The 8,827-nt window shown below is 33.7% G+C and overlaps 1 pseudogene across 1 annotated transcript; it reads left to right on the top strand.

Moving 5' to 3' along the window:
- The first annotated feature begins 2,711 nt into the window (after window positions 1-2,711).
- LOC148788212 (65-kDa microtubule-associated protein 6-like) lies at window positions 2,712-8,239 on the top strand (annotated as a pseudogene). Its single transcript, XR_016065442.1, has 10 exons — window positions 2,712-2,744; window positions 3,210-3,220; window positions 3,285-3,444; window positions 3,516-3,671; window positions 3,764-3,911; window positions 4,019-4,170; window positions 4,329-4,416; window positions 4,500-4,573; window positions 4,664-4,738; window positions 7,895-8,239. The product of XR_016065442.1 is annotated as a 65-kDa microtubule-associated protein 6-like (transcript).
- Window positions 8,240-8,827: the final 588 nt, after the last annotated feature.

Here is an 8,827-nt window from a genome sequence, read left to right as displayed (position 1 = left end):
TAAAAGATGTAGCACTCCCTATCACTACTAGGGTTACATCTTTCCTAAACATTATACTTAAAGTAACCCCTGTATCCATATATATAAGTATGCACATAATCATCTAGTCAATATGCACATCTAATCATAACGTCATAACTGGTATAATCAACCCACAATATTATATATATATATATGTATATATATATATATATATGAAACACCACAAGGTGATTCATGACAAGTAATCCCCATGCTTTTACGTTTTCTTTATACAAACAAAATATGATTTGTATTCTAACTGACAATGAGGAGAAAACGGCGTACTGGCCCGACCTGCCTGAATATAGCATTTAGACCTAGCATTCGACAGGCAGACACCTCAAGATCTATTCCTGAAAAAGAAAATATCAGCAGAGGGGTGAGCTAGTCACTCAATAAGTAAATAACCAGCCCTATCTATATATGTATATCAAATATAGGCCAAACAGGATAAGTTGGCAACATGCATGGGATATAGTCAATTTAATCTCAACATAATCGGCTTTATTACACCACATAACTATCTCGTAATAAGACAATCAATTAAACTTTTCTTTTTCTTAGTTTGCTTACCAGAAGGAGATATTATGATTTTTCCCATCAACTCAATCTAATTGTTATATAAGTTCAAGTAAATCCCCTTGACAGCCCGCTTATCAATCTCATTTCGCATCATAGCTCTTTTATATCACATTGTAACATTTTTATATCACATCATAGCTATTTTCATATCGATTCAAAGCTCTTTTCATTAATTTCTTTCTCATATAGCATCATAACTCTTTTAATCTCATTTCGCCTTACAAGCTTTTCAACAACATCAAGGGGTACTCACACCATAATTATATTCAATTTCCACCACTCCCTTATTTCTATATATTACCATTCTTGTAAGCAACTAGTAATGTAAAATCATATATCAATATGTATTCATTCTCAGGCACTCACAACACATCACACAACAAACATAGTGTTTCAACGTATTTTTTCATTCCATGTACATAATATCATCAATCAAATTAAATCATTCACCACTCATATATTTTCATATAAATCAACGTCAGCATGAACCACAAATTTATATAACAGTAATACCACAAATAAAGAAAACATATATAGATAATACTAATTATTTACTTACCTCGACCTTACAACGCTTTTATCTACTCAATCGATAATTGTCAGTCCTTTAACCTTACCCCCGTACCCTATAATGAGTTATACCGCATATAATTAATATGTCGAGAATATCGTAATTTCTTTTATATAAAATATTAAATATTATTCGCACAATTCCTAATAATTCTTTAATATTTCATTTCTATCGAAATATAAATCTTCGCTCTAGTTCTTCTTAATAACTAGACACTTTAGGTTAAAAAAATATTTATAATTTATCAAGTAATTTATAGGAATTCATTTAACCAAACTCCTTATATATTTATAACTATCATTTTTAATAACATTCCTAAATTAGGTTATCATTAAAAACTTTATTTTTCCTCTTTAATAACATAGTATTTTTTAAATATGATTTTTGAATTATTTCTATGAATTTTCTGTCAATTTCTCGCTATTATGTAATTTAATTAAGCAATAATACATAAAATTGCGTATTTGGTTAATAATTCCGGTGGAATTATATAAATTAGCTATAGTAATATCTATGTCTAACAAGTTTAATAATCTAATTAACCAACATTATCATTTTTATATCCAATTTTATATAAGTGGTTCCCTTTTTTTGTTTAGTTTTTTTTTCCCCATGTTTTCTTGTGGAGACCTTAAATCTTGGAAATAAAGTTGCTGTAATTGTTCGCGCGCTTTCTTTACTAAATTAGCACCTTTACCTAGCCGTTTTTAGACTCTTGTATATACGTACTCAGAGCCCTGCGTTTTTCTTCAATGAAATATAAGATTTTACTGAAATTTTTCCCATTCTTCTTGCTTCTTGACAGAATTCAACTGGAAATCATCTCAATGAAAGATCAAGATTCTGAAGGGATAAAAGGATAAAAACAAAGTGGACCAAGATTCAGGTATATATGTGGCTGGTGTTTTTCTTGGGTTTCTTGAAAATGTTCCGTTAATCGCGTGTGCAACCCTTGTGGGTTTGAATTTTTTCTTGAAGTTTTGCGTGGAGATTCCACCATTCTTTGGCTTTTAATTCCTTGTATTACTCGCGTCTTGCTTTTCTGGGATGTCTCGAATATGAACCCACTTTCTTGTTTTTAGTTCTGTTATGTAGGGTTTGCAATTGCGAGTACATTGTGCTGCATGGTTTCTTGGTTTGATGAAATAACCGGTTCCCTTTTTTTGTTTAGTTCTTTTTTCCCCCATTTTTTCTTGTGGAGACGTTAAATCTTGGAAATATCCACAAACGAATTGGTGTTGTTTACAAGACTTTACGCCATTATCTCTAATTTTCCTTTGAAAGGATGTTCACTGCCGTTTCTGCTTTTCATTTCCCTGTTTTCATGGATGTGTTTTTCTATTATTTTCATCTTTGGTTAAAGAAAACTTTGTGTCGACAAATTGTTGTGAATTAGATATGGTTCTTTTTTGTCTTTTTGGTTGCGGTGAATTAAATATGATATTGCTGGTGCCTTGTGGTTATATTACAAAAATGAAGGAAGTATTCTAGTGTTTTCTATTGTCAGGCAACAGTGCCTCTAGAACTTCTGGGAAAAATGAAGAAGATGGCACTTTCATTGTATCCCCAGGTGACTAATTACCTTACTTTATATTTTTCAATCATTTTTGAAGCTTATCATATGTATCTAATTCATAATGTGTGAAATCTGAAAGCCAATTTACAATTGAATTGTACATTTTGCACTTGTTCTTCCAGTCATGTATGTGACGTTTTGCCAATTTCGCTTATTCTTAATGCTAATCAATGGTTACGCTAGCACTAAAACCATGTTCTATGGGCCAACTGCCATTGATTGTGGATGAAGTTGGCTCTTGGCAAATTTGTCAGATTATATATAGCTCTCGAAATGATTTTGTGGTTGAAGAATTTCAGTCCTCCACCTGTGATTTTTCATGGTCATCGAGGTCTTGTTTTCTATTTACTTGATTATACAGACATGTTTGCTAGCCTTCTCTCTTATTGATGACCTAATGCTTCTAGGTCTTATATGAATATTTGGTGATTGTGTTCTTTATTTAAACTGGTGGTGCAGGCCGTGGATTGGTTTGTAGTCTGAACGCCTCCAAAAAGTTTTGGATTATGTGAATGAAGTGCATACTTTGACCAGTGTCCTAAGCTTGGATTTTGGCAAAACAGTGAGTGATGTCCATCCAAGCTTGCATGGATCAAGCATGGAACTTGTGACAAATATCAGTAGCAGCACATTAGAGGGGCTTGATCAGGCTATCCTGGGGTTAAAAACAGAGAGAAAATTTCGTCTACAAAAGGTATTGTGCATCTCGATAATCTTATGTTTATTTTTCATTTACTTGTTCATTGAAAACTATGGTGGTTGCAGCTTAAAGATGTAGCTGGATCTCTATTTGACCTATGGAACTTGATGGATACACCAAAGGAAGAAAAGGTCTGCTTCTTGAGAATTACTTCTGTTCTTGGTTCCTCGGAATCAGAAATGGTGCAACCAGACGCTCTTTCATTAGAGGTGATTGAATGGGTACAGCGGCAACATAAAATCCCTACCTGTACTGCTCCCTTCCCATGAGTAGTTGACCAATCTGTAGTGTTAACTCCGACAGGTGAGCAGAGGTCGAGAGGCTCACAAAATTGAAAGCAAGCAGGTTGAAGGAACTTGTTATGACGAAGAGGTGAGAGTTAGAGAATATATGCCGTAGAACTCATATTCAACCTGATCCAAGCACCGCTGCTGATAAAACCAATGCTTTGATAGACTCTGGTAACTAATCTTGACTACAAGGGATGTACTTTTGTGTATGGGTGTCCCCATCTCGTGTCTTGTTGATTCTTAGTCAAGTTAGATGCTGAGAACTTGATTGTCTGCAGGTTTGGTGGATCCATGTGAGATTTTGGCTAATGTTGAAGCGCGAATATGTAATGCCAAAGATGAAGCTTTGAGCCGTAAAGACATAATGGATAAGATAGACAGGTGGCTTTCTGCCTGTGATGAGGAAAAGTGGCTTGAAGATTATAATCAAGTAAGCTAAAAATGACAATGTTCTAATCATTATTTCCTTATGGGAGCGTTAGTTATTTAAAGATCAGTGATTCGTAAGGAAGAGTTGTAATTTCTCCATATTCAGGTACAAGAGTTTCCATTTCTAGCATTTTCTAACGCCTCTTATTTGAATGTCAGGATGATAACCGTTACAGTGCTGGAAGGGGCGCACACATAAATCTAAAGCGTGCAGAGCGAGCCAGAATTATGGTTAATAAGATTCCAGGTAGGTCTCAGGGCTGTTGGTGTCTTTCCTTGCATTAGGTGAGATTGTATTTGTGGAGGTAGGTAACAAGCTGCGCTTTTCAGTTATGGTCGACGATCTAATTAGCAAGACGCTAGCATGGGAGGATGAGAAACAGAAACTATTTCTTTATGATGGGGTGAGCTATTAAAAGTTTTTCCCAGTTTTAAAACACTTTGCTAATGGTTAAGAGAAATTGGCTAATAGAATTCTGCCTTTTTACAAGCAGGCGCGGTTGATATCAATACTGGAGGATTACAAACATGCTAGACAACATAAGGAAGAGGAGAAAAAGCGAGCTCGGGTACTAATTCTATTTGTCTTCGGAAATTCTTATTACTTGGTTTCTTCAAAGAAGCATAAAAGTAAAAACAAAATTAAAGTTTGGTTGGTAGGCTAAAATAAGCATGGTGGATAATGGGTGAAGTGAAGGTTTCTAACACATATGTTTGTAGGCATTTATTAATAAGGATAATTAGACTGATACAAGAATAGTCAAAACATGCAAACTACCTCTAGTATCAGTAATTACATTGACATACTCTAGAACCATCATTTATCAAACAACCATTGTCTATATATGTTGAGTTTGTCAATTATACCATGCTGATGGTCTTACAACTACTCGAAGGTAATGGGAACTCATGTAGTGACATCTTGACTTTAATCAACATATGTGTCACTTTCTGAGCCATAAGTAAGTTTTTTTTTCCTACTATTATCCTTGTTAACATCAGTTTCAGCCTATCTCCTAACTTTATATGTGTGTGTATATATATTGGACTGTAAGGGCCATCTGTATGCTGTCTTTCAGTTTGAGTTTAAAATTCTGGCCGAATTGATGGGCCAACAGAGCATTCTTTTTTAAGTGCATCTAGACAGGTTTCTTGGTCATAAAGCACTTTTGCCATGTTTATGCCTTTTCGACTGGAGAATGCTATGAGCAATGATTTCAGTCACAGGCGGACAGTGTGGCACCCAATAATTTTCATATCTCAGTTTCTTTACAATTCTGTCTTAACGGATACTATATGATATGATTGCAATATCTGTTCTTCTTACTTTTTTTTTTTCGGCGAGTCATAACACATATAGCATGCAATTACAGAAGGCTATCAACTTACATGAGAAATCGTTTTCCGGTACTATGTGTAACATGCATTTATTTGATTGTATAAGTGAAGCATGTGAGTGTGTATAGGTGATCTACACTCGTTTATGAGAAGGCTGAGGGTTGGAGTCTAACTTTGGTTTGTCAATTTTGTGCGAACTAAAGTAATCTCATATTCTTAGGAATTGTGTGGGAATCAAAAGGATTGAGTAGGAAATTTAAATACTAAACTGAATCACACATGGGCTACAACAAGTATGTATTTTGATAATATTTAGAGCTTAATGGTGGCTGGTGTGGCTATATTTTTCTCTTTCTATTTTTCTAACTGGAAAGTAAGTCATGTTTTCTATTCATTCTTCTCTGTCGATTTTTTTGCCATATTTGAAAGTCAAGATAAAGGTGAAACCATTGCTTTTATACTTTGTAAACTTCAAAACCTAGAGCTCTGTCTGGTTTCTGTGAAAAGTTCAACGTTATCATCGTTGTAATTTGGAAGAGATAGGAATTGCAATTTTTGGGGCAAATTAGAGTATGAGGATGCAAGTGTAGAGTTGAGTGTTAAATTGAAGAACGAACCTCCATTTGTTTTTGTAAATTTATCTTGGTTTGTTCGTTGTGTTGTGTTTTGTTCATGGGTTTGCGTTGGAGTTTTTTGATGTCATTTATTTATCATTTTGTATAATTATACACAAATATCATGTTTATTCATGTTATTGACATCTTCGACTTTGCAGGTATTTCACATAAAATTTTGTTGGAAAGTCTTTATTGTTCAATCATGTACTGTTTTACTTGTGAGCTTTGATAATGGAACACTATATAAAAATATAGGAGGGTCGTCTACATGCCAATTTTAATCTTTTCCCACCGAGATTTGATAATTGGTACTTCTTTGTCAATATATATAATGTGCAAACTTGTGAACTGATTTTAAAGAACATGGAGTTTTGGTAACTATAATAGTCTCATACATGAGAAATCATATGATTTGCATTTGAGGAATTACCTATAGTTTATATTTCACAAATTTGTTTTGTCTTATGAAATGCTTTTGTTTTCTAAAATAGTGAAAGCTTTTTACTTGCATATGCATGAATTTTGTCCAATTGCTAGTATTGAAAAATGTTCTTCCACCATCAACTCTTTTGTTTTCAAATGAGCATGAGATTAGATTGCACAATTTATTTATTTTTTTAAAAAAAGATCTCTATGTATCTGTATCTCTAAATATATAAGTAATGAAGTATAAAATCTATGTGATAATTCTTTTTCTCTAAGTGCATAATATGGTCGCATATTTAGACCTCCATGAAAAATCATATTTTATTTTTGTTGTAATGAAACTAATATAAATTGACTTTATAATCGTAAAAAGTACTTCAAAATCATTCAGTTTATTAAATGGCTGAAATGTCGCATTTTTATTAATTGTCTTGTAAGTTTTTGAAGACGCTAATTAACAAGAGACATTATTAACTATATTAACATTTGCCAGTATAAATATACACCTATTTTGAAAAATAAATTAATTAAATTGGCATGTAGACGACCGTTCGATATTTTAGTATATGTTGTTTTATTATTGATGTTTACAAGTAAAAATAAGTTGTGGTTTGTACAATAGCGATTTTCTAGCAAACTTTGTTGTGGGGCACTTGCAAACTTATCTGTCAATAACATGAATAAATATGGTGTTGTGTAAAATCTGTACAAAATTTTAAATGTATGACAACAAAAAACTTTTGAAAAAGCAAATCTTGGAACAGAACTTAACACAAGAATAATTGAGAATAAATTTGCAACATCAGTGGAGAATTGTTCTCCAATTTAGGCTTCAACTCTTCAACTTGCATCCGCAGTATTCTCTAAGGCCTCAAAAGATTGTATTCCCACTCTTTCTAGATTACAATAGTGAGAACGTAGAGCTTTAATAATAGAAATCGGGTGACTTTTGGTTTTTAAAGTTTACAAAGGGAAAATGCAATGGCATTAAACTTTACTTGATTTTCAGATATGAGAAAAAAAATTGACATAGAGGAAACAATAGGAGCATGGACTTATTATTCAGTAAGAAAAGTGAGAGAGAAATGTGTAGTTACATAGGTTATCATTTAGTTTTGAATGTTGTCAAGGTGCATCCTTTGAGCCAGCCAATGTGTGTTTAGTTTAGTATTTAAATTTCTTACAGCAATCTTTTGAATGCCCACGCAGTTCTTAGGAACATGAGGTTATTCAAGTAAGCACATACTGCAAACCAAATAAAGACTCTAAACAACTCAGCCTTCATGGACGAGTATGTAGAGAGGTTGCATGTTTCTCTCATTCTTTTCTTTTTGATTTCTACAGGCTGACACTAGACGAAAGGTTGCGATTGGAAGTCGACATACTTGAGGGAAATGGCTTGCCGCTTAACACCTAAAGCTATTGAAGACGATCTCAAGTTCTCAACACAAGAGCTTTTCCTGATTGTACGCACCGACATCCACCTGATGAGTTCAAGTGATTCTGAATACGAGGCTCTCGAGGATGATGACGAGTCTTGCCTACTGTAAATTAGAATATTTTGTTAGCATTTAAACTTTTTTGATATTAAAAGTTAGGCGCCTTAGAATTTTGAAATCATAGTCAGAAAGATGTAAAAGGGTGGTTTCTCCATGAAAATGCAATCCGACGTTGCTGGTTGAGATGAAATTTTAATTTCCCATCCAAACTTTTTTGCCTGGCTTATCAGGCTGTCAAGAGGTCTTTAAATTCCAAGGGATTGCAAAGGCACTAAGTATAAGTCAATTATTCCATGTGGACAACACACTAATCCCCTGAATAAATTCCAAATTTCCACATAAAATGCTATTGAGCGGAAAACAGATAAGAAAATCAGGCCTGCCTGCTTCATTAAACTTGTCAAATTTTCGAAGAGATTCGCACAAGCGAAACTTCCTTGTCTATTTCCTCTTAATTTTCTCTATTCTTTCCACCTTCTCTTCGTCACTGCGTACCCGTACCACACTTGCAACTTCCTCCCCTTTGAAACCACACATAGACATAAACTTCTAACCTCCAAAAATATATGAAATACTGAGAGTTACAAGGAATGAGTGTGTAGCAAAGTCCACATGCTGTAGAATATGTGGGAAATATCTAAAGAATTCTGTGTTTTTCTTCTTTTTAGGGCATATGAGTTTGATTTTGATCAGAACGTCTATCCTCACGTTTGTGATCTTCTTTTCGGTTTCTATACCATAATAGAAGAAAGTATAAATTTCTATCATTTTCCTCTAA

Source organism: Sesamum indicum, linkage group LG5 (genome assembly GCF_026168435.1).
Source record: "Sesamum indicum cultivar Baizhima isolate 11 linkage group LG5, ASM2616843v1, whole genome shotgun sequence".
Taxonomy (NCBI): Eukaryota; Viridiplantae; Streptophyta; class Magnoliopsida; order Lamiales; family Pedaliaceae; genus Sesamum; species Sesamum indicum.
Note: the sequence above shows the minus strand (reverse complement) of the source record. Positions and strands in the feature narration are given on the sequence as shown.